The sequence below is a fragment of the Opisthocomus hoazin genome, chromosome 6, assembly GCF_030867145.1.
Source record: "Opisthocomus hoazin isolate bOpiHoa1 chromosome 6, bOpiHoa1.hap1, whole genome shotgun sequence".
In the NCBI taxonomy this organism is placed as follows: Eukaryota; Metazoa; Chordata; class Aves; order Opisthocomiformes; family Opisthocomidae; genus Opisthocomus; species Opisthocomus hoazin.
In genome coordinates, this window is record NC_134419.1 from 18,339,856 (window position 1) to 18,366,274 (window position 26,419).

General features: G+C 38.9%; 1 long non-coding RNA gene across 2 annotated transcripts in view; it reads right to left on the bottom strand.

Moving 5' to 3' along the window:
• LOC142361690 (uncharacterized) overlaps positions 1-26,419 on the bottom strand; it is a 209,879-nt gene that overhangs the window by 173,839 nt on the left and 9,621 nt on the right. Inside the window, exon 1 of one of the 2 annotated variants that reach the window (XR_012764335.1) lies at positions 10,913-11,031. The exons of the other annotated variant lie outside the window; for it this stretch is intronic. This is a non-coding gene — a long non-coding RNA (uncharacterized LOC142361690). Of the gene's footprint in view, positions 1-10,912; positions 11,032-26,419 lie in introns of those variants that run through there. 2 annotated transcript variants of the gene reach the window in all.

The following is a 26,419-nucleotide window of genomic DNA, read 5'->3' on the forward strand; positions in this document are numbered from 1 at the left end:
ATAGTCACATTGTATCGGTGGCACCTGGATCTCAGCTGTATCTCTTAGAGGCCACTTTACAACGCACAAAATGAGGTGTTGCTGAAACACAAGCAACTTTTTTGCACTGACCGTTTGTTGAAGAACTAGCCCTGCTTTTCCTCAAATTTGGTGTTTAGAACTATCTCCTGCAATTCTGAGGAATTTATACCCCATCTGCTTAGAGTGTGGATGCCCGCAGTTAATATACCGCGAGCCAAAGAGCCAGTCCGTGCCCTCTACACCCGTCCCTGCAGCACGGACACGTACTCGTAACGCGCCAGGCAGCAGATGTGTTGCCCTCCTTGTGCAGGCACTGCAACAGCCACCGCCCAGGTGCTTGGTTAATGCCAACAGTACGATGCAGATTTCCTGTGCTGAGGGGAGCTGCATCTTTCAGGAATTGCATCAGGCTCTGGCAAAAAAATAATACAGCCAGGGAGAACATATTTCAATATGAGTGAGCTAATTATAATTTTGGCTCCTAAAGCTTTCCAACAGCCAAAATATAAAGTCCAGCTGGCATGTCCTTCCGCCTGCCTGAAGGAAATAATCCCAATTTATAGCATAATCAAAAATCATGTTTCCATATTTTGGGGGTTTTATAAGTTACTGCCAATACATCAGCCTATGGAAAAGCCTCAGATTGCTTTCCAAGTGATGGAGTGCCAGGAAGAAAAAGTTTCAATGTATACACATTTTACTGCCTCTACACTGGTTTAAAAAGCATACAGGATTGCCTGGCTGCAAGTGAGGGGAAAAGAAGTATCAGTCAAGTCAGGACTTTGTGAATCATATAGCCCTGTGCAATTAAGGGGCCATTGTTAATTTTCAGATTGTCATAAATCCATTGGAGAATTTGAGACAATTCAGAAACCAATTACAATAGAATGAACAGAGGATTGGGCAATCAGCTGAAATGAAATCCAGCCCACAGAAACAAAATGTTGCAAGAAACCAGCCCTGAAATATGCTGGGAGAATAAAAGGCGTATGGAACTGAGCGACTGCACACATAGAGTCTTTTAAAGACCAAGGTGATTTGGCATGAAGGCAGAGGGCACTGCACAGCTCTGAACACTGTTTTGCTAAGTACATTGGATCGTCTTTGTTTCAGTCATTTATATGGTAAAAACATTGAAATTACCACAGCTGTACAGGGAAGCAGCTGTATGGTTTTTACTCACTATACCTGTAGTAATAAATAAATATCTCTCAGAAAAATACTATAGCACCACTTGGCCTGAAATAGCACTTTGAGTACACACCTGCAAGGGCAGACAAATTTTTCTATAACTCGTAACTAAAACACGGCACCACAAATAGCAGTTTGCAATGATCAAAACAGCATTCATACGTGTATTTTCAAGTGATGTTTCTTTAGAGATATAATTACGATTTTGATTGCTGGTGCACTGATGTAAACTAAATGAAACATATTCTAGATTTTATTGAAAAAATATAAGGGACCAATCCTACAAACTTTATTAAAATGAGAAAGTCTTAATAACCAACAACACAGACTTCAGCATGGCTCTTTATGCATGTGAGGAGTTCATGTAGTAACCCTAAATTACTTCAAGCCTAGACGTGTGATCTTGATTAGTAATCTTGCAAACCAAGGACAGGAAAGCACATTTATTCTTCGGCTGACTGTCATCTTGTGGGATCTGTAGCACCTGAAGTGTTGTAAAGCTTAACATTGTTTCAGGTTCTGAGATTGGAAGTGGAATAGGGTATGCCTCCTGCCTTCTATCGTGACCTGAATGCAGTTTTCTTCACCACATTCATCCACTCTACATTTGTACGCTCAGGTATTCAAATTCCCTCAGTTTAAGTCAATGCTTGTTCAAGCCATCCTAGCACCAACTCTAGACAGAGAGGGCTTTGCTAGCTAAGTGACTGAAGAAACTGCTAGATTCAGCAGTTTCTACAGTTGCAGAAATTCTGTAACATTCTTTCAGTAGTTTAAAAATGTGCAAACTTAAAGCATGCTTTGGACAGCAATAAAGACAGAATGCAAACCTGCCTCTACACACTGCCTACTACTTCAGCCTTTGGCCTGTATAACACCAAATCCTTCAACTGTTCCCTGTGCCTCTCCTCAGTGTGCATTACATAAATACACTATAAAGGGTGTAGTTTGAAGTACCGGTATTTTTTGACCTCCTAGTTCAATCTATTGCTACATTATCACTACGTAGATATCTCTTATAACAGTGAAGCACCTATCAGTCTCCCAGTACTAATACCTAGTTATTTACTCTTAACTACAGGCAGAACCCTGATTTTCTCTCAGGATCCCTAAGGATTTTCTCTCTTATCAGTTAAACACAAAATTCCATACATCTTTATACCTTGACTGTCTGGGTATCTTAACTGCATGTCCTTTTGAGATAACATTTCCTTGGTAGGCATCACATTTGTGGCCAACCAAAGCTGAGGAATAGCAAGCATTCAAGGACAGTAATCATACAGCAAATTTACTGATACGATTTTACAAGTGAGGGCTACCAGCACTGTGTAGCTGTGAAAATATCCTCCTCCATCCAAAGAAAGAAAACACCAGGCCACCAAGTCACATGGTTGGGGGCAGTGGGAAGGATATGGGAAGACAGAATATTCAAAAAGCTGTCACTGTCACATGGTAGGAAGGAATGGACCAGTTTCCATATGGACAACAGCACTGACTGGAGCAACTACACCTAGCACATCAGAGGTCTTAATTCAGATCAGCTCCTGAGGGAGGATGCAGATCTCCAGGTCTGGGGCTGCAGAGGTTGCCAGGGTCCTCTCTCTGGGGCTGGGGCAGGTGGAGGCAGTGTCCTTGCCTGCAGCCATGAGCTTGCAGCATGTCTGGCAGTGAAGACAGCCCACATCATCCTGGACTGCAGCAACAGCATGATCAGCAGATTGAGGGAAGGGAATAGAGACTCACCACTTGTTAGACCATATCTGTAATATTGTATTTTGGTTTGGGATCTCTGCCACCAGAAAGACACTTGCAAACTGGTGAACAATCAGCATGGCCAGGGACAGAAAATATATATCCTATTTTATATATACATATAAAAATAGAGAATTCTATGGAGGGTAACTAACTGCATAGAAACGACCATAGGCATTTCTTGACTCACAAGTGGCTGTAGACTAGAGAAACATATAGGTGATACATTTGATATATATTTTCATATTTTTCTCTAGGTGGGGTTTTGGAGATTTTTTTGCTACTGTTAGAAACAGGATACTGGGCTAGACAGACTTTTAATATGATTCAATACAAAAGTTTTTATAAAGACTATTTTCAACTGTTTCAGTAACATGCTACGTTTACTATCTCAAATATCCACACAGCATAACTGAAAAGAATCCCAATAATTTAGAGGGGTTTGCATTAGCTCCTGGTTTCCATAAGGAAAGTATCAGGTTCAGGAGACTGGAAGACAAGATGAGCTGTAAGAGAATCAATCTGCAGACATGGTCCATGAAAGTCTGAGAACTATCAAATCACTAAGCAGTCAAAATTGTGTGCAAAATATGAATAAAATATTGATTTCATTAAAAATGTTAAGGACTACTTAATTCAACAACATTTTATATGTTTGCATATTTATTTCCAAATTTGCATATCTGTTTGCATATATCTTGTAACACTGAATGTTAATTATACTTTAAAATCATGTATAAATTGTAACCAAGAATGTTGTATGAATTTTTGAAATAAGAGATACACTCAAGTACCATTAATTATAAACTGCCATTTAAAGCACACTGAAGCAGACCTCATATTGAAAAAGTATTGAGCCCTTGACAAATAAAAAAGGCAGCAAGAGTTATTAACTGGTCTAGCTGATTAAATGGCATCTTCTACAAGCATAACACAGACTTTTTTTCTCTCTCTCTCCCTCCAGAGCATGGCAGAAGAGATACATGACAATTTGCTGGCCCAGGTAAATACTGCTATATACCACAAGTATGATACACTGGTTTATAATTTCTGTTTAGGGCAATTCTCCTTCTGACTTTTCTTTATATAGAAATGACAGTGAGTAATATGTAACAATAGACAAAAAAACCTTCATGGGTTACTTTAACGGATGAGTGTCAAATGAGGTGAATTGAAGTGATTTTATCACTTGCTAATTAGATTTGTGAAATGATTCCAAGTAATTTACAAAGCATTTTCACAAGGTCAAACCTCAAAGAGCTTCCAAAAACCTAGACTTGCTAAGTATAGAAGATATGATGATCTGACTATCACTTAAAGTAGCAATTAAAGACGGTCAAATTTCTAAAAGTTTTAGATATAATCCAATATCAGGTATCCCAGTAATCATTAAGAGCCAAGATTTTCCTAAAAAAACTGTTCCTTAAGAATATTGCAAAATTATTATTTGCTCTTGTTAATTTTGAGAAGACGTGTAAAAGATACATTAATACTGAAAAAGCAATATTCAAACTTACAGCTTGGATAGAGAAGGCTTGGCAAGTTTATTAGTGCAAACCAGTGTTGCTGCCCTTAACAGCTACTCTGCAAAAGGTTATCCTCTTAAGCAGGGAGAGCAGAAAGGTAAAAATCCACACCTCTAGTGACTCTAGTCGCTCCAAACCTGACAACTTGGTTTACATGAACAATGAAGCTGAGTTGGTATTAATCCATCAGGTTGGAATGTATACAAGCAGAGATACAAACTCACATACTTGTTCTGCTGGCTTTGCCTCAGGATGGTAACTTCAGTGCAAGGAGCAGAATGACAGTCAGGAGCAGTGAAGTCTCAAACTTCTGCATGCACTACACAAATAGGACAGCCTCCATCAGCTTTAGTGATCTTGCACATACAGACTGAATTTGGCCTGCACAGGCCTGGCCTAACATTGGCGTGTCATCAGCCATTCATGCTCCTTGGTCAAAGGAAGAGAACACTCTGCACATCTATGGAAACTTCTCTACATGATCTGTATTTCCCCTTAGAAATACAGACCATGAGAGGGAGAGCCAAGAGATGCACCACAGAAATGAAACTCTGTGGTTACCACTGTCTTAAAAGTTTGATTACAGGAAAATAGCCAAAGAGCAGCCACCTTATACACAAAAAACTCTCGTTTAATTCTGTTCTGAGACACCTATTCTCCCTGCACATACTTTCTTTTTCAGCTCACACTTGAGACTAAGCAAGTGGTTCCATTACAGGACAGACATACTCTACCATGGAGGACTACGGTTAACATTTAACCTTGCTTCTACCACTTGCAACCACTGTTCACATTTGCAGAGCTGAGTTAGATTTGCACTAAATTTTAATAGCTGTGGATTCATTATATACTATTTCAGTGGTAAAAAAATCAACGTCAATTTTCTCACTCTCTGCAAGAAAATAATGTGAAACCCCGTGAGGTTTTATTTTCCATTTTTCAAGATTTTCTAATTTTTCTGATTTTTCTTTTCCTCTTCACAAAATACTCTGCAGAAGGTAAAGAAACGCCCTAAATCATGTGACCTTTCATAAAATCACATGCCAACATTTCTAACAGTAACAGATTCTTGGCCTTGGTTTTTTCTCCTGTATCAGCCATATTAGTATTTAAAAAGAAAACCAAAAAAAACCCCAAAATCCCCCAAAAGAACAAATGAACAAAGTGTACTTTTATCAAAATGGCTCTGAGTTGTTAGTGAATATTAAATAACCTGTTTAGATCCTGAGGTCAGCTATATTTACATATATATATATACATGCGTGCAAAGTAAAGCAAGATAGTAAAGTGTAGAGGTTAGAGATCTTAGTTCTTAACATTAGCAACCAGCACAGCGTTAAGCATGGCTGTATAGAGAAAAAAACTTCCACCATGGTTAAAAATGTAATTACTCAGTTACCAGCCATGTGATGCTTTTCTTCCAATGCCCATGTCCTTCACCTACAACCATGGAACACTTATTCTGAAAATAGGGAAAAGAAATAGGGTGCTTCTGTTTCTTGAAACTAAGACCTTCCTATAGATAGGACAGAAGAGAGGAACGTGATAGGTTCCTGTAAATTTCACAGCTGTAATTTTCCATTCTAAGGAGGATCCTTAGAGAATGAATTACTACAGCACTGGGCAGGCAACAAATAGTTCCTCCTCCTGATAGATTACACTCTAATGGCAACAAAATGTCATGCTTGAGGCACTAATGAGTATTAGATAACACATCTGTTTGTAATAGGAGCATTTTGTAGGTCCTTTAATAGAAGAACGTCATACTGATATTTTGTTACAGAAGCATCTAGAACTACATTTTTGGAAGAATCAGGATCCAAACACAGGTCCTCCCGACTCAGTGCTATGCACTCCTCAAACTTGGGTATGATTTTCGGTACCTAAGTATAGCATACATTTCTTTTGCTGAGCTTTCATGATTATAGTTAACTATTTAGGTAAACATGGAAGTAATATGTCAGAATTATTTAAAAAGATTGCAACACATGCTAAACTAATACAGCTCAAACTTTCATTTCCTCTGTTCCTTCATTATGATTTGCTACTTTGACACAAAACAGCAATTGTATCAAATATGAGACTCAGTAACTAATGAGTAGGTGGTAGTGGTACTAATAATGGTTCAGAAATGTTAACACAGCAATTCACAGTATGTGTCATCTTCGTTTAATTTTAGTGTACGTAGGTAATTCTTTAAGGTTCAGTAATAAGCACTGCAGTTTGACATATCCAAGACTTGCAAGACTAACTGAGGTAAGCTAAAGTCTAAAATATTTTTCTTGATTTTTCAAGACTAATTATCCTCTCAAGTGTTTTAGCAGCATAGAAGTTTCTCAGCTCAAAGTAGTATATCTGCAGACATCACTTCTTCATTTATGCAAAAAGTACAAATACCAGTGTAGTTGTTGGTGATTTCCGTATGTAGCATGCCTTAGATGACAGCTTTAAAGTATGCAGCAAAATGTGGAAGACCTGCTAAATGTACTAACTCCTTACTATATAGCAGTCTAACTTTCAGTGCGACTCCCATTCAGTAAAAGAAATGGAAACAGAGGAGAGAAAAAAGTAATGTTCTCCTTTTTCAAATTAGAATAAAGAATAATTAATATGGACAAAATCCTGTGAGAAAATGAAGGGAACTTGTTAATTGCTGTACCTTGCCATCGCAGTCTTACCAATAGACCATATTCTGATCACATTTCATGAAGAACTGTGCAAAAGTAAGTTTCAAATTTCACAGGACATTTTGGTCTCATTAATATTTGTAAAAAAAGGTCTGTATTTATTGCAAATACATCTTTAAACAACTAAAATGTTAGGTAGCCATGGTTGGAAATGAGCTATTATCCTGTGCTTGCAGGGACTTTACAATGTGTGCCTCCTAGTCTTGATTCCTCTAAAGGTGTAAAAAAATGCCATGGGCCATAAAAGATAGCCCATGAACTTTTGGACTAGCCTGCTGGCTGCAGTTGTAGCCATGACAAAAAGAGAGCTCTGGCAGAGTTTTCTGCATTGCTTCCATTTTACAAGGAGCTCTCTGAACATATCAGTGATCCACAAAGGAAAACATAGGGGTTGTGCTCTTTTTCTGGTTTTATGTATTTCACAAAATGCCAAGATGATGTTGTTTTACAATATGCATAAAATCTTATCTTTTGCTTTTTGAAATACAAGGGAGGTTTAGCTCAGCAATAATCTGAAGGGATGGAAGTGCTGAACCTTTGTCAATTTTTTTTCTCACAACTGTTGTTCCTTAGCATTTGAGGCATCTGAATATACTTTTGTTATGCTTGTTATAAACTTAAAGACAGCATTTTATGTAGTGTATTATCAGTTACTCCTGCTCAGCTCTGTGAATTCTGCCTAAATGAATATAAGGAGGCCTGGATGTCATCATTAAGCAAGTGGAGGAAAAGAAGGTTATCAGGAGTAGTCAACATGGATTCACCAAGGGGAAATCATGCTTGACCAATCTGATAGCTTTCTATGACGGCATGACTGGATGGGTAGATGAGGGGAGAAGCAAGGGATGTTGTCCACCTCGACTTCAGCAAGGCTTTCGACACTGTCACCCATAACATCCTCCTAGGGAAGCTCAGGAAGTGTGGGCTGGGTGAGTGGTTGGTGTGGTGGATTGAGAACTGGTTGAATGGCAGAGCTCAGAGGGTTGTCATCAGTGGTGCTGAGTCTACTTGGAGGCCGATAACTAGTGGTGTCCCCCAGGGGTCAGTACTCAGCCCAGTCTTGTTCAACTTCTTCATCAACAACCTGGATGAAGAGTTAGAGTGTCCCCTCAGCAAGTTTGCTGAGGACACCAAACTGGGAGGAGTGGTGGATACACCAGAAGGCTGTGCTGCCATTCAGCGAGACCTGGACAGGCTGGAGAGTTGGGCAGAGAGGAACCTGATGAGGTTCAACAAGGGCAAAGGCAGGGTCCTGCACCTGGGAAGAAACAACCCCATGCATCAGTACAGGCTTGGGGCTGACCTGCTGGAGATCAGCTCTGCGGAGAGCGACTGGGAATGCTGGTGGACGACAGGTTAACCATGAGCCAGCAGTGTGCCCTGGCTGCCAAGAAAGCCAATGGAATCCTGGGGTGCATTAAGAAGCGTGTGGCCAGCAGGTCGAGGGAGGTTCTCCTTCCCCTCTACACTGCCCTACTGAGGCCTCATCTAGAGTACTGTGTCCAGTTCTGAGCTCCCCACTTCAAGAAAGATGAGGAGCTACTGGAGAGAGTCCAGCGGAGGGCTACAAGGATGGTGAGGGGACTGGAACATCTCACCTACGAGGAGAGGCTGAGGGAGCTGGGCTTGTTCAGCCTGAAGAAGAGAAGGCTGAGAGGGGACCTTATAAATGCCTATACATATCCTAAGGATGGGTGCCAGGAGGATGGGGCCAGACTCTTTTCAGCAGTGTCCAGCGACAGGACAAGGGGCAATGGGCACAAAATGAAGCAGAGGAAGTTCCATCTGAACACGAGGAAGAACTTCTTCGCTCTGAGGGTGATGAAGCACTGGAACAGGCTGCCCAGGGAGGTTGTGGAGTCTCCTTCTCTGGGGATATTCAAAACCCACCTGGATGAGGTCCTGTGCAGCCTGCTGTAGGTGACCCTGCTTCAGCAGGGGGGTTGGACCAGATGATCCACAGAGGTCCCTTCCAAACCCTACCATTCTGTGATATAATATATAGACAGTTTCTGGTGGCAGTCCACCTTTTCATGCACTCTCACATGCACAGAAAGCACTAAAACAACAAAATCTGATTCAATACTGTCAGGAAATATAGTCTCAAATCTTCAAAAGTTTGATTTTTGCAACTATCAGGCTAATCTAAGTGTAATAATACTACTACTTCATTCTTGAACACCCTGTTCTGTAAGGTGTAAGCAATGATGTCAGCATTGCAAAGGAAGGGCTGTAAGACCATTTTAACAACCCTATCACCTGCTCTCTAGCTAACTGTCGCTTTTTCAGTTGTCATAGAAACTCTCACAGCAGAGCCTGTCCAAAACTCAGTAGCAATCTCCTGATACACTTAACTTTGTATAGCTTTGGGTTTTTTAAACTGACCATATATTTCATTCTAACATGAAATTAAAATGAGGCTTATGGAGAGAGTGAGAATATGGCCAATAGGAATCATTCACGAGTTGGATACGATAAAACTTTTGCTGAATGTATACAGGAATGGCAGACTGAGAAATTCCAGTGGACAGATGTAGTCTGAGCACTCTGGTCAAGGAAGGGACAGAATCAATGCCATTGTGTGTATATAATAGAACAAATTCTTAACCACATAGAAAGAGGTTTTCCCTCTTTTCTTTCCCAATATTGAAACGTACAGTTTGATGAAGATAAAACCAATGCTACTGGCTTATTCAAAGATCAGTCAGTTGTACTAACAGCAAAGGCACAGTTCTCTTGCTTTGAGAAGTGCCTGTGCAATATGTGACACCAGAGAAAGCACAGATGTCAATGACATTTGCTCTTGCAGGATCACTTAATTTGGCTCTAAAATATGAATACATTTATGGCTTTATAATCCAGTTTTCAAATGAGTTTTGCAAGCTAACTGTACACACAGCCACATATTTCCAAATGTTGTACCATCCTAATTAAAAGGAACAGAAAACAAAGAGTGCTTCCTTACCGCAAGAGACTTTTCTAAAAGAATCAGTATGTGAACATAACTCTATCCATGGATATACAGATATCCAAATGCATCCATATTTAGAGTAATTGCTTGGCTGAGTTGTAACCAACAAACAAGGAACTCTGAACAAGGGACTTCCCCCAGCTGTATATCGGAATCCCCTGGAAACCTTTGTCTCAGTCATGTTCTGAAACTTATTTCAGCTAGGGGGCGGTCAACTAACATTTTTTACGTGGCTGCACTTTTGACATTAACCTGTTAACAGCAGATGTTTAAAAAAGGTTTCTGATGAGAGCTATAAGAGAAAAACGCTAATAATCTCTGCTGATTTAACATTTCCCTATTACTCTCTATTCAAGGGCCTCAAACTTCACTGTAAAGTTGTAGCAACACAAGTACATAAGTATTAGAATTTCATACAGAAATGTGCCTGCTATTTGTTCATGCTATAGCCATACCATAACCTCTCTAATAGAGGGATACTCTATTGGGATACTCCAAAGTTCTCCTGTTGTGAATGTAACAGTGATGTGCATTATACCAATACAACAAAGCCATAATCCACAGAACAGATTACAGCAGCAACAATTTTGCCAGTAAAAATTCATGTACACAAAACTTCTACTGGCATAAAACAGAGAGAGATCACAGCTCATGTTATCCCAGCTTTCCTACTTGTTACAAGTGGCAGCAGCAGGACAACTATAACCTTAAATATTTACCAGTGCAACTGTTTTAATTTGAGATATTACATCTGCAGTACTTACAGGGGCAAAAGCTTGGCTTCCCAGACCACCTGTGGCTCTGGGGCACCAGGACATCCACCTTGCTGCTTAAGTTTCCTCAGTGGAAGAAAGTCAGAGGCAGTTTCATCACGTGTCCACTCACCAGGCTCTGCAACAACAGAACATTTATTCCTGCCTCTTCAATGTAGACAAGATGAGTGCATCAGTACCTTTTACCTGGCTGAAATAAGCATCCCAGAGCTCAAAGTGCTGGACTCTCTCTAAGCATGTATAACCTGGACAATCAACAAACAAGAAAAAACAGGTCTATAAGCATGGGTTAGATAAGGGTAAGATAATGAGCAGCTCATTCTAGAGGTCACAGAGCAAGTGGAAGAAAAGAAGGTTATCAGGAGTAGTCAACATGGATTCACCAAGGGGAAATCATGCTTGACCAATCTGATAGCTTTCTATGACGGCATGACTGGATGGGTAGATGAGGGGAGAAGCAAGGGATGTTGTCCACCTCGACTTCAGCAAGGCTTTCGACACTGTCACCCATAACATCCTCCTAGGGAAGCTCAGGAAGTGTGGGCTGGGTGAGTGGTTGGTGTGGTGGATTGAGAACTGGTTGAATGGCAGAGCTCAGAGGGTTGTCATCAGTGGTGCTGAGTCTACTTGGAGGCCGATAACTAGTGGTGTCCCCCAGGGGTCAGTACTCAGCCCAGTCTTGTTCAACTTCTTCATCAACAACCTGGATGAAGAGTTAGAGTGTCCCCTCAGCAAGTTTGCTGAGGACACCAAACTGGGAGGAGTGGTGGATACACCAGAAGGCTGTGCTGCCATTCAGCGAGACCTGGACAGGCTGGAGAGTTGGGCAGAGAGTAACCTGATGAGGTTCAACAAGGGCAAATGCAGGGTCCTGCACCTGGGGAGGAGCAACCCCATGCATCAGTACAGGCTTGGGGCTGACCTGCTGGAGAGCAGCTCTGTGGAGAGGGACCTTGGTGTCCTGGTGGACAACAGGTTAACCATGAGCCAGCAGTGTGCCCTGGCTGCCAAGAAAGCCAATGGAATCCTGGGGTGCATTAAGAAGCATGTGGCCAGCAGGACAAGGGAGGTTCTCCTCCCCCTCTCTCTGCCCTACTGAGGCCTCATCTAGAGTACTGTGTCCAGTTCTGAGCTCCCCACTTCAAGAAAGATGAGGAGCTACTGGAGAGAGTCCAGCGGAGGGCTACAAGGATGGTGAGGGGACTGGAACATCTCACCTACGAGGAGAGGCTGAGGGAGCTGGGCTTGTTCAGCCTGAAGAAGAGAAGGCTGAGAGGGGACCTTATAAATATCTCAAGGGTGGGTGTCAGGAGGATGGGGCCAGACTCTTTTCAGCGGTGTCCAGCAACAGGACAAGGGGCAATGGGCACAAACTGAAGCATAGGAAGTTCTGTCTGAACACCAGGAAGAACTTCTTCACTCTGAGGGTGATGAAGCACTGGAACAGGCTGCCCAGGGAGGTTGTAGAGTCTCCTTCTCTGGAGATATTCAAGACCCGCCTGGACAAGGTCCTGTGCAGCCTGCTGTAGGTGACCCTGCTCCGGCAGGGGTGTTGGACTAGATGACCCACAGAGGTCCCTTCCAACCCGTAACATTCTGTGGCTCTGTGATTCTGTGGGTAGCTAGGCACTGAGGTAAGACTAGTTAAACACTGAAATTTGCCTACAGAAACTGTAAACTGATTCAATACTGATAATTCTCTGTCTGGCATGTCATAGGCTTAGCTGACTCCATGTTGCGGCAGGGCGTCTGGTTAAGAGAATGCTATGACGCCCCTTCAGTCCATACTGTAAGTCATTTTTTTTTTTACTGCCACCTCCACATCCACAGATGAACAACACAGGAAAATACACATTGCAGCAGGTGACTGATTATATTAGTAGATGTCCTGTATTAAATTTTATATATGAAAATTTCCATAATTTCATGGGTGCCACTTTAAGAAACAAAACACACTGAACTTTCATTGTGCTGTGGGAAGTAAAGCTGAACAGCTCATCAGCAGGTATGGTATTACATATGGACTTTTGCTTCCTCTTGGGAGTTGTTTTCCTTAGAAACAAAGCTGATTCCTATTTTCCACTTTGCTGATAGCTGTGTTCCTGCATAATTTGTATCACGGTAGGAACTATTGTGCACCCTTCCCTCTCCCTCCCACCTCTACATACCCACAGACTTCCTCTTTTCCAGAACAAAAGCCTTTGCCAATTATTTAGGGAATTTCACAAAATTATATTCCATATCCTCATATAGTGATAAAAATTATGAAATAATTAGCTCCAAAACATAATTTCAATAGGGAAAGTATAATTGTTACCCAGGAGCTGTGTCCCTACCAACTTTGTGTTTAATCTGAAAACAGTCATGAGAGAACAGCTTTTGGGGAAGATGGGCTCCCATAGTCAGTTCTGGTTGTACTACCTGGGGTGAAAGCAATTTGATTTCAGAGGATTATTTATTCAAAAATTCCGGAATCAACCCTTACTATAAATTCTAGTTACCTTCAGATATTCCCAGTTACTGTCTTATGGAACTACCATTTGGGATCTAGTTCACAGTCTGCAAGCAGTAATGATAGAAAAATGAAGAGAGGGCAGGTTACTACAGCATAGCTATCAGACTCCTTGAAAATACACTCTATAACCTTTAGAAAAACAAGCTTCCAATAAACACCAGAAGCAGGTTCCAGTCTATGATCAAGAATTCTCTCATCTCTTAACCCTGGTTCATAGGCTAATGAGACTACTTTGAGAAAACTGTCTTTAAGTGCCTCCCCTTTATCCTTTCCAGAATTCTGCAGGCTGTATGACTCATTACATGTTTCTCATAACACCGGCTAGCCCCTGCCATAACCCGTCTCCTTGCTGCCTCAGTGCAGGAACTCCTTGCATCAAATTAAAGGGCCAGAAGCACAGGACAAGGAGGTGGCAAAGCTCACTGAGTCTGCAGTGAACAATTGTTGTACTTTCTTAAGGGAAGTATTTAATCAGCTTAGGAAGTGTGGAAGATGTACCTCCTGGGAGAAGGTGGTTCCGTGCAAACAGAGGTGCTAATATAAACTGTATAGAAGACTGCTGCTGAAATTCTAAAATTAAGAGATATATGGCCAATTTTTCAGCCTTTTCCCTCTCCCAAAGTTCATATTTTATTGTTTTAAAGCTCTGCACTGCCACAGTGCCAACCAAAGGCAAACACTACAAAATACAAGCACAGAACCCGGCACGTCACTTTGCACAACAAAAATAGAATGGGGAAGAAGTGCTACAATGCCATGCAAAACATTTCCAAGCCTAATTAAAAAAGAAGACAATTTTAGACTGAGTGAATTCTCCTTAACCTAGAAAAAGGAATGGATTCAGACCAGAAAAACAGCGTCACACAGTATTACATGAAAAAAAATGCCTTAGCTAAACTCAGTAGCATTCTGTAAATGAAGATTGGATGAAGAATTGCAAGCACCTGAACACTAAAAGTTACTGATTTTTGTTACAACCCGTAAGAAAATAGCACCTGAAACTGGAGGCAGAATTTTTTTGCAACATCTTATGAACTCTTAACTTGGTTTAAAACATCCAGCCACAAACACAGAACAGTAGTGGAATATCTGAGATTAGGGAATCGTGGGGCACTGTACTACAAAACACACACACAGCCACAAACTGATCTGTGATTAGCACAAGCCAGCGGAGCCGCCCTTCATCATCAAGCCTCAGAAAAGGATCAGATTAAGACCAGAGCTCTTCTTGCCAGTAGCAGCCTTACTGGGCAAAGCACCACCATTTCCCCTATGTCTAAATAAAAAAACCAAAAACATTTATTTCTATTGATTATGCCTTTCTTTTTGAAGAATGAGTTTTTAAACAGCATGGTGGAGCTTAATCAGTGCTCACTGTAAGCCTAGTTCAGCTTCCAGTGAATTTAACAAAAGAATTTTCCTTTTACAACAATGGAGCTGTAGGAAGCCTCACTACGCAAAGTTTACAGAGAGCACATCCCTGTAAATGTAGTCAAGTTGAAAACAATGGCACTGCTCACACAAGTAATGATAATTTTGTGCAAGTAATGCTCATAGGAAGGCAAGTGTTCAGAATACAGTCCTATTGATAGCCTTTGTGGTACAAAATCACCTCGGGAAAAAAGAATAAGGCGGCATATACTTAAGTTTAAAAAAGGGGAAAATATACTTTGCTGTGTAACAGACAAAACTAGAGAGTGTGTTTGGGTAATTCCTTATTACATAATCCCCAAAATATCAGGACAAAAATTCACTCAGCAATTTCAATCATCCATCCAGTATGAAAATAAGTGTTACTCATTTCATAACAACTTGTGATGGTTCTGAAAATATAAAGAAAACATGCAAATTACACCAATACAATAAAAACTTGATCATGCAACTGCTTTCTTTGCCTATTTCACTGCAGCAATAAGCAAGCAGAGACTGAATGGAACACAATTTAGCAATCTTTTACTGCAAAATAATATTCACTTGTATTACTGGTTCAGCTACTTAAATAACTTTGGTAAATCTTTATCATTAGGGGACCTTATTTAATGAATTTTCACAAGCTACATCACAATGATCCTGAGACTAGTTTCATTGTGTTTGTGTTCCACTTCCAGATTTTCAAGACAGAATTGTTTTGCTCTCAAAAGAGAGCAGAATACTTTTTACAAAACACGTTCAATTTATTTCTTAAGTGGTCAACTTTCCATTTTTCAGAATTAATATTTTAAAATAATCTTTCCTAAGTACTTTATAAGTGAGAATACTTCAGCATATTAGAATTTACAAGTATATTTTAACCTCATTAGAGCCAACTGAAGTTAAGTACAGCCTTAAATGTTTGTGGGTTGTTTTTTTTTCCTGAATCAGGATATTCCATTGTATTTTAGATTAAGAAGAAGACATAAGAATACTGATAATTATATTTCAGGCAGCTTTTAGAGTGCACATACAAGATATTCTATACAAAACATGGCAATATAATATGCTAATAAACTCAGCTATTTCTTTTTTCCCCACTGTAGCAAGAAAAGACAGTAACAATGCTGTTTAAGGGGGTGACAGGAGGAGAAAGGTACCTTCTATTCACCTGCATGAAATCTAAATTTAAGCGGTTACTCTTCCCTGGTTTCTTTTCCTCAAAGCCACGAACCTTCCCACACCACTGTGGGTGAGAATCCACATTTAAAATTTGATTCATTAATGCTGCTTGAAACATCATTAACCCATCCTTCATGCTCTATGAGCTGCGTCAGAAGGGGTCACAAAGTACTGGTGCTGGCCCGCAGCCAGCGACAGCGTGGCGTGTAGCCAGCCATTCTGCTATGGACTGGAGGGGGTTCTTGAGCGAATTTCAGAGTATGTCTGTATTTCCACCTCTATTACAACCCAAGATCTCCCACAGAGTTTGCACGTACAGCCTACGGATACGAAAAGTTACACTCCTCTTGCTGTATATTTATGTTGTTGACTAACAGTTATTTGTTCACTGAATGCTTCATAAAGTAACCAGATCAGTAGTAAGATTTTTATACAGTTTCATGCAGCTTAAGTGCATGAACTTCTTTTGACCAAATTGTATCTACACATGACTTTGCAGAATTGATGATTTAAGGTAATTCCTGCTTTCCTTGCAAGCTGAGAAAAACAAATATAGGAATTAATGATACTATCGTGTCCAAGTTCCCTTTTTAGGAGGAAAATAATCATCTTTGTTAGAGTTGCCTGTACTTTAACATTTTTACCAATGAATTACCAGATTTGGTCCTGAAGCATTGTGTAGCAAGATTTTGAAAATTTGTACATACATTATGAAATGACACCAAATTGCACATGGCTTCCAAGAAAATAAATTAATCAGAGCTTGTATAGAAAAGAAATAGGCAGTATGGGTTACAGAGAAAAAAAAATGCACTTTGGCATGGTAAAACAAAAGTAGACAGTATCACCAATGTATCATTCTCTCATGCATATTTATAAAGATCCATATGTAAAAGTTCCCACCCACAAATGCACAACACAAAAATGCATAGTTCTTTGGGAAATGGACTTTGTATAATCTGATAGAGAAATTTTACTGCGGCATACTTGAAAATAGATTGAAAATTATTATCCCATTTTGAACATTTCCCGAAATGCACTGTAGTATCAGTACAAAGCTGACAGCATCAATCAAGAATCTTCAGAGATGCTTCATTTGATTTTTCAGAGAGATAAGAAAGCAACAAAGCGACTGGACCAAGCAATTCCAGATACTTACAGCACATTAATCAATTTGAAATGAACTCCTTTTGTCTGCAGCTGTAATGGTTTAGAAGACATTTCCTAAACAAATAGATAATATTTTCTTTTCTATTACAACTGATCAGACTCTGAGACTTATATAAGAATTTATAAAAAAAAAAAAACACCAAACAATAGTAGCATTTTTTTATTAAAGAGCATACTTACAATGTGAAATCATGGTTACAGAAGTTCAAATAAAGCTTATTTTTTAAATTCTATCTGACCTTGGATTTGACAAAACTGTATATGGGTCAAGATTATGAAAGGGCTTCCATTACACGAAGTTATCTAAGTATTGTTGAGACTGGTTTTCAGGATGAAATACTAGCTCAAGTTTGTATTTACTTCATGTGCAATCACTTTAACCTTGCTATTTGCACAGCAGATGTCTTCTTCACTAGACTACAGAAGCTATTGACTATAAATCTCGATAAGATAGGCTGTTCATTCCTTGCTTGTCAGAGCACTCTAAAAAGTCGCAGAAAGGAAAACAATTACTGAACTGAGGCAAATACTAAATGCTGATCCTAGAGTTCTTATGGGGACTTCAATAGGACTTCTGTCCAAGTAAAACCAGCAGAATTAGAACCATTGTAAGAAAGTCATTATAAAGAATTCAATTCACTTGCAAAATTTATTTCATTTCTTATTGGCACTATTTCTGAAAACTTAATAGTAAAAAAAAAAGATGAAATGAGCATAGCAATTCATCTACCTCCTTTAGCCTTGCATCTACCCATTCAGTCATCAGTGACACAATGTGCAGCTAAAGCAGGAGTGCGAAAGCTTGTATTCCCCATCCTGTGGGGGAAGAGAGTGGCCAAGACTGCTAACTCAATACTTTAAATTAACAAAAGCCTCCACTGAGTGCGTTCCACTATCTCTGGAAATAGTTTTGGAAAGCAGGTCTCATTCCTCTTTCTGCTTTACTGAGTTGATTAAGGAAGTTTGTTCCATTCACAAAAATGACACCAAACCAACACAAGAGGAAGGATTAAGAGCTCAGACCTCCTGTTAAGAGCAGAAAGTTATGAAAAATACACAGCCAATGGTATTTTATGCACACGTGTGTTCACAATAATGGTTAAGAAAAACTAGATGAAGTGGACTACCCTGCAGAGATGGGAAGATTGTTCCTTCATTTGGAGAGCTCATGTACTCAGGGCAAAGTTTCTAATTGATCCCAAAAAATTTTGGCATTTTTGAATTTAAATTAGTTGCCTTCAGAGAAATCACTGTAAGGAGAAAAGTCTTACCTTCTTAATCTCTGTCCACAAGGTGAAACAGAAAACCACCACTCCTGTTATTTCAATTGTCTTTTACAAATTAACTTTCTAAAAATGCAAACCTGATTCTACTTTTACTTATGTGATGCTAATGAGCTGCTCCTGAACTTTCTGAAGTTGATAAGCAGTCAGACTATTTTCTAGTGCAAAATTGACTTTCTGTGGGATAGTTATTCACTAATGCTAAACACCAGAAGATGCACTGTGATTTAAGTTCTTTTTTAATAGGATTCCATGCTTTGGCTTACAACATTCTACAGCCTTTAGACACCTGGGAATGTCAAAACAAACAGAAAAGTTATCTGCAGCCCTACCTTAAAAGAAGACTTAATAGATAAAATAACCAAATAATTGGCCAGTCGCACAAAAATGCCGTATGACAGTACCACCTTTAAAGCATATCTACATGGGGACAGGTCTCAAAATAACATTAGAATTACTATATATAAGCTGTTCAGCTAATCTGTGTATACCCCGTCCAATAAACTGGATTTACTCAATTCATACAGGGGATTCTGCACTGGCAAGACCACAGTCACCATTTGTGCACTGTAGTTCAGTCTCCTTTGCTTGCATGCTGTTGTCAAAGCTTTCTGAAAAGCAGAGATTCCCTACTGCACTTTCTGAATTAAAAGAAATAGAAATTACAGAAGTATGCAATCTCTACTACTTCCCCTTTAATACTTAATTAGCTATCCAATCAAGTGAACCCAAGCAAAATGATATGACTGATTGAACCGATCCACTTGGATTGTTATTCATAGCATTGTTCCTCTCCAAGTGACCACAGAGACTTAACACAAGTAATAGAGAGACATTCTTTAGTTACTTAGACTCAAAGTTTAACAGATCTGCTGGTGATTTGCCTCTCAGCCTTCCCAAACTTCTTTTCAACAAACTAATTCCCATTAATTTTTGCCAAGTCTTCAAGTTTTTACTAAGTTAGAAAAGCACAATATATCTGTTTTCAGAGACCTCATAGTCCACAGTTTTCCACATCTTCATATAAGCGGTAGACCCTACTATCTAAGTACTATGATCCAAGTGTTCTTCCATGTTTGCTGCACACAGTAAAGCAATTGGTGTGAGGACATTTCAAAGTGACCTCTTGCATGGAAGAGAAGAAAACAGTCATAAGATCAGATAAGTAACCTTCTGAAGATGGGAAGTTACATGGTGACAGTGATGTGGGCAAGCCATAAATTTAGGTCTGTAACTGGAAAGCATTCCTAACAGACCTAAAGCCAGCAGACTGAATAAATGTGATGGTGAACATGAAATTCATGATGCAGATCTATTTGCAGGAGAATATGCGCAGAAGTGATTACTGTCTTACGGCAAATAAATATGACATAACATTATCTTTAGAGGAGACAAATTTCAAACTAAGTTAAACATGATCTATCTATCCTTCACAGCAAAGCATCATGTCAGCCTTAGGAAACAATCTCATGGCTAGAAAGCCACAGGCGTTGTTTCCATTTCTCAGAAAGCTAGGTTGCATTTCCTTTAGCCTTGTTGGACTGCTCTGCTGCCTTCTGGCACATTTTTGTAAGGTATCACAAGTCTGTTACCTGTTAACAGATACAAGATCGTATGATCTAGATGGATCAGCCTTCCAGACTCCTAAATTGTTCAAACACATTAATTCCCAACTTTTAACTTTGGTTTGGACAAGACCGCACAGCCGCATCTGTATATATTTCTCTGCCTCAGTTCCCATGAAGGCTTTTTTGGGACCTTTAATCAGAAGTTAAATCCCATCTCTTGCATGTTGTGGGCACCACATACAGACTTTTTCCAGAAAAGTGTTGTTACATAGGACCTGTGTGCTTCAGAAACACATTCTTTTTTTCTGTTGGAGCTTCACCTGACAAGGTTGATGATAAACCTTTCTGTTTCTAAGCACCATCTTCTCCCCCTCTCTAGCACACACACATCCTTGTTACAATATAAACAGTAAATTATTTTCATGCAAGCTGGTCAGTACCTTCTTCCAGAGATTTGGATCCTTCCTACAGCATATTCACTTCACTGACTTAATTAAAATGTTAATGCTTCCAGATAATACTTCTCCAAAGAAGATACATTTCCATGATCTTCATGCTTAGTCCATGATTAGCTCACAAATTTGCTCTTTGAAAGAGCTTCCAAAGAAAATGTAAATTCAGTCTTCAGCTAACAAGCAACAGAAGTTTCAAAGGAAAAAATTTAAAAAAAAACCCACAAACATTGCTACATTTCCTATGAAACTTAATTCCCCCACGCATAGTAGTACTCAAACACACCTCTACAGTCCACAAGGAGCCATCCACAACGTACATTTCTACACTCTGACACACAAATCTAATGCTAAATCTGGAAAGTAGACAAATATGCTACTTCTACTGGAAGTTTGCCTCCATTGCAATCCTTTGTTCTTTTCTACTCCAAATCAGCTTGCACATTCTAACTCACCTCCTACTCACAGGAGAGGAGGGAAAACTTTAAGCCCACAATTCTACTTCAAGACAATAACAGGACAAAATTCAGTTTAGAGAACCAAAAAAAAAAAAAAAAGAAGCTATTGAAAAAGATAAGAGTCCTGAAACATCTAAATTTTTTCCTACTATGCCTGGTTCATATCTCCAGCTGCTAGTCTGTCAAGTCTGACAATAACTGCTGTGATAGAAATCTGCTGAAGAAAATAGGATGCCGCGAACAGCCTGTTTAATGAAACAGTGGAAGCTCACATTAGCACTAAACACAGGAAGTGTAAGAAGTCTTGGCAAAAGTCAAGTTAAAGTGCTACTTTTCTGCTCTGTACTTGAGCAGTCTTTTGTATTGCTTATCTTTATGTTGGAGTAGAGAAATTCAGGACTTCTACATGTGAATTCATAGGTATGTTAATGAAATACCACGTGATTCCACCTGTTCCAGAATGTTTTATTCTCATTCAGATGTTCTGCTTCTGAAGCTTTGATTCATAATTTCATGGAAACATGAATGTGGACATGGAGAGCTTGCTGGACTGGAAATACGCCTTTCAATGTGGACTTCTGCTTTGCTAGCAGTAAATCTGGAAAGGAGCACCAAAATAGTCCATGATCTGTTCTGCAGTCACAGGAGAGATGTAATGGAAATTATTTCAGATTAGCTACAATATTGGGACTGAAATTATTCCTGAAGACCACACAGTATCAGAGGTTAAAAAATGCAACAAAACAAACCTGAGTAGAACAATTGAGTAGAATGCTTTTTATCTGTCAGTATGGAAATATGTGTAAGACAAGAAGTCACATACTGGTTTTCTTTGTTCACAGTACACACCAGTGAAAAGGACATCATTTATTTCTGATTAGAGGTGGATCTGAAAATCAGTCATTTTCAGTTAGCTTAGAGGAGACCAACTATGGAAACACCACAGCAGCTGGATTATCGACTCAGTAAGAAACATATGAAAGAAGGTTTGGGAAGGGGTTAAACCTGATTAAACTAGAAACTACATCTATGGCAAGAATACACTGAAAACAAACAAAAAACCCCCAAAATATTTGCATTTGTTTCCTTTGGGGAGATAGTATCTATGTGATGAAAAAGGGCTGAATGATCAGTAAGATTAGATTTTATTACAATCCGAAATTAAAACTTTTAGAGGTTAGCCATGCTGGGAAATCTAGAATCACTTTCTGATGAAGTGGTTAGAATCACAGTTATTTGCCCAATTAAGGTCCAATTAATCCAGCATTAAGCTTATGAAATAAGCAACCTGATATGGTAAACAATTTAAAATCCAAAATGCAACAGCACAGATTGACAGGATTGAAACTTCATGGACTTGGTATCATTGAGAAGGTGCATGAGACCAAAACCTTTAGACATCTGGGAGAAAAGCAAGCTCTTCTAGTCCAGAACAAAGCTAGAAAAAGCCAACCACTCTGCAAGTCACGAACTGTCCTATGGCATCTGTTCAGAGAAAAGGGTCAGATGTCTATGGATCAGCAGATAGGTACTCTCAGTAACTTGCAAAAGGATAGAAAGCCCATCACTTCTGAATACACCCATGACATTTTTAAAAGACATTTTCTGCTAGGAAACAAGGAAGCATTATAGGAGCAAAGATGAAGAATAAAGAAAAAGTGGTCAACACCAAATATTTATTTACACTGCACATGGGTAACAGCAAGGTTCTGATGAGTACATTTTGGAAAAAACAGAGGAGCATACATTAAATATCCTCTCCCTCAATGCACACTTTGAGAGACTGTTTCCTCAGACTGCTGCTGTTTGGCTCAGGCTTGAAACAAATATGTTTCATCAGAAAAATAAGACATTTTGATGGGATGAGGAGTACAATGGTTTAGGCATTTTTCAAAACCAAAATCAGTAGAAAAGCACAACAAAGCAACTCTAGAGAAGAGCAGAATTGCATCAGTACAAATCATTGTAAGGCATACTCTGACAACATATCTGCCTCAGGAAACAAGAAAGAGTATAAAGATTCCATATACATATTTTTACTTAATTCAGAGGAAGTTTCTATTGTTTTAAAATAAAGCAATCTCAAAACCCTGGAGTGTTCAGTATCATAGTATACACTTAAAAAGCTGGAAAGCTAAATAATTTTAAAATATCCTTCGCAGCTGAGGACATCACCAACAGGAAAAATCTAAGTTGTCCCTGGTGACCTCCAAGAAGATACCTTACCATGCAACAAATATGACCAAAACCAGATTAATCATAATTTTTTCCTAGACAGAAAATGTGTGCCATACTGAGAAAACTGGCATTGGTTATCTGAACCATAAGTCATTTACTACTACTGTCTAACATCTCCTAGCAATTCCCTCCAGAGACTATAGGTCTAGGTTTGTACCATATAGACAATAAAACTTGCCAATTGAACCTTGATAACAGATTAAAGATGGGCACTTTTTAAAAGAGTGATGTAGATAAAATGGAGTAATCTATGGCTAGATACTATTACAAAAAACCCTTCTTTAAAAATAAATACAGACCATTCGCCAAAACAACCAGGACAAGAACCTAACCCCTCTCAAAATACAATAGGCATTAATTCGTTTCCAACTAGTTGTAAGAGAAGACAAGTCCTTTTAAATTAGTCTCACTTCCCAATGAAAACTGTTCAGAAATACTAAAAACAGACAACTCCACATGTGAAATGATTTTTTTCAATAGACAGGATACATACCTGAATTAGCAATACTTACGAAATTCATGTAAGGTTGGTGTAAATGATCATATAATTCCAAGTGACAACTGGATGAAAGCTACCATTCCAGACTAAACTGTCTTTGGGATGTATATATATTTAAAACAATGTAATTATTCAAGCAGCAGTCTTTTTTCTTCACTTTTGCAAAACCTTTAGTAGCCGCCTCCCTGCCTTGAACCATGAAAGTCACCAGTTTAAAAAAAAAAAAAAAAAAAAAGAGTCACTGATACCTCTCAGCTTCCCCAGTCCAATAGAAAGAGGTGCAAAGGCCAAGGCTTTTTATTCAGTTTTCTGTCAGTACTGCTGTAGCTGGCAGTACCAGGGAAGGAACTCAACCACAGCAACACTGATAAAGATTATCTGCAGGAATTACATTCTTCAGAAAGAATAGCCCAAAATCCATCAGGCGTTAGAAAAAGACAGAGATGGGGTACATCTAGCTGGCTTTATTGCCTGAGAAGGCCTCAGCTATGTAAGAATGACAGAAGATGAAAAGTACCTTTCCAATTCACACCAACGTTAATTATTTGTTCATGCACTATTCTCTGAATGTGTTAGCTTGTATTTCAAATACTGCAAGTTCAGCCAAAAGTATAGCAGCTGACATTAAAAATGCATGCTGCGACGAAACTTTCGTTCACATGTAGGGAAGTTATGCAATTGTGATATTTAAGGGGTTCACTTGCCTGGGAAAGGAGGCTAGGAACAGTGATCTGCAATTTTAAGAGACCAACCTAACTGGGAAGAGCAAGTCTGGAAAAGTATACTACAAGGTTTACGTTCCATTATTCAAGGGAATAATAATAACAACAACAGTCTTGGAATAAAGTGCAACTCTTCTAGTGTTATAGAACAGTTTCTTAATATAAAAGGAGTATTCAGACATGGACCGAGAAGTAAAAATTAATCTATCAGGAAATTAAAGGTGTCTAAATTATTTATGTAACAGATTAACCAAAACTGAAAAACGAATTACAGAAGTAAAGGATAGGGAGTTAGCAAGTCCAGTGCATCTGTTACACTCTCAAGAACAGCCAACTTTTTTTTTTTTTAAATCTAATACTTACAATTTTGTTTTAAACGATTTTAGTTCTTTTCCTTTTTATTGATTTTTATTTTTAAATATTTCTGTCTCTCTGCAGGACTTCAGCTGCTGGCTGCACAGTTTGGGGCTCTACTCAGAAAAACAACAGCACGCTACCACCCTGAAACTGATTCATTGTTCTATGATCTTGCATTCTTAAGCGCATGAGTTCCCTTAAAGCCAGCTGCACAAGGGATCACAGCAGTGGGCAGAAGGAAATATGCAAGCTTCCTCAAGAGCTCCCTTCTTTTTTGTCAGAATGTGTCTTTTCAAGGTGTGCAAAGGAAGAAGGCATTGGAGATATCTGGATTAAACCTCTCGAACTTTTTCCTTTTGAATTTTCTGCCTATTTTCATATAACTGGGAAACACAGGCATTTTCACCTCAGTTGGCGTAAGAATTCCAATTGCTTACAAAGTATATTGACATTAACAAATAATTCAACTAGTTCATTATTATTACAAAAAGTACAGTATCAATGCTAGTTAAGGTCCGAATAAAACAATCTGAAACAGAAACTTACCTCATGTTAGAACACAAGATGCATGTACTCAGTACATGATTCACTGTGCATTTTAACTCTTTGCCAAAGAATCAGAGACTTCATCTTTATTGTATTAATTATTTATGCAATCCGGCTTCCCCATTTTCCCTCTTAGCCCCAAGGAGAACTTGTTCTCCTTAAGGAGACACAAAGACCAAATTCTCAAAAGCAGTTCAGGCACTTTGACACGTAAGGCTTGCTTCCATTGAAGTAAACAGCAAAAATCCTCAGAACTAACTGGAAGAAAAATCAAGGTTTGTACCTTGTCACATGTGGAGTTCCCTTGGCAGAGAACTTCCCATGGAAAAGAAGAAGAATCCAGTCAAATTCTTAAAAGGAATAATAATTACTAAAGGATAATCAGCACTAAAGAAAAATTATCAGGTTTAGCAGTTTGCCACTAGATGGAGCAATTTAATATTAAAATTTCCATTTATAAAGAATATCCTCTGGAAGTTTTGGATCTTTCACTAATACACCTTTCCCATTAGCAATTTTTTTTTTCCTTTTTGTGTTAAGGACACTTAACTTATGCAAGTAAGAAGAAAGTCACATATGAATAAACACAAATGTTTCTATATTTTACCTGTGTTACAGAAAGACTGGAAAGAGTGTGAGGTAAACTGCAGTTCTAAAGTCCTTCAGTTAAACTATTAGTTTAATTTATCCACCAGTCTACACCACATAATTTTCAGAAACATTAAGCACTAAGAAATATTAAGCAGTTTATCAGAGCATTATGCTCTCTATTCACTACAGACACCAGAAGAACTTTTTGGCAGCAAAGATTATTCCAAACTACAAGCCTTAAGCCTAACCTGAACCTTAGCCTAACTATTGTACATTTAGAATTATTCTATATTCTAATATCAAAACTGAGAATTAAGAAGATTTTGTGAAATCTGAAATGTGAAAAAGAGACTCTTGACCTCATTAGCCAGAGTCCCAATTTACATCAGTTGTACCTAAGATCCCTTCAGAACTCCAGTGCCTTCTGTCAGTGCAAGACCACAAGTTGAACCTACGTCTACCTAAATTTCAAATGTTAATTTCAAGCAACAATTTACAGTTGTTGCT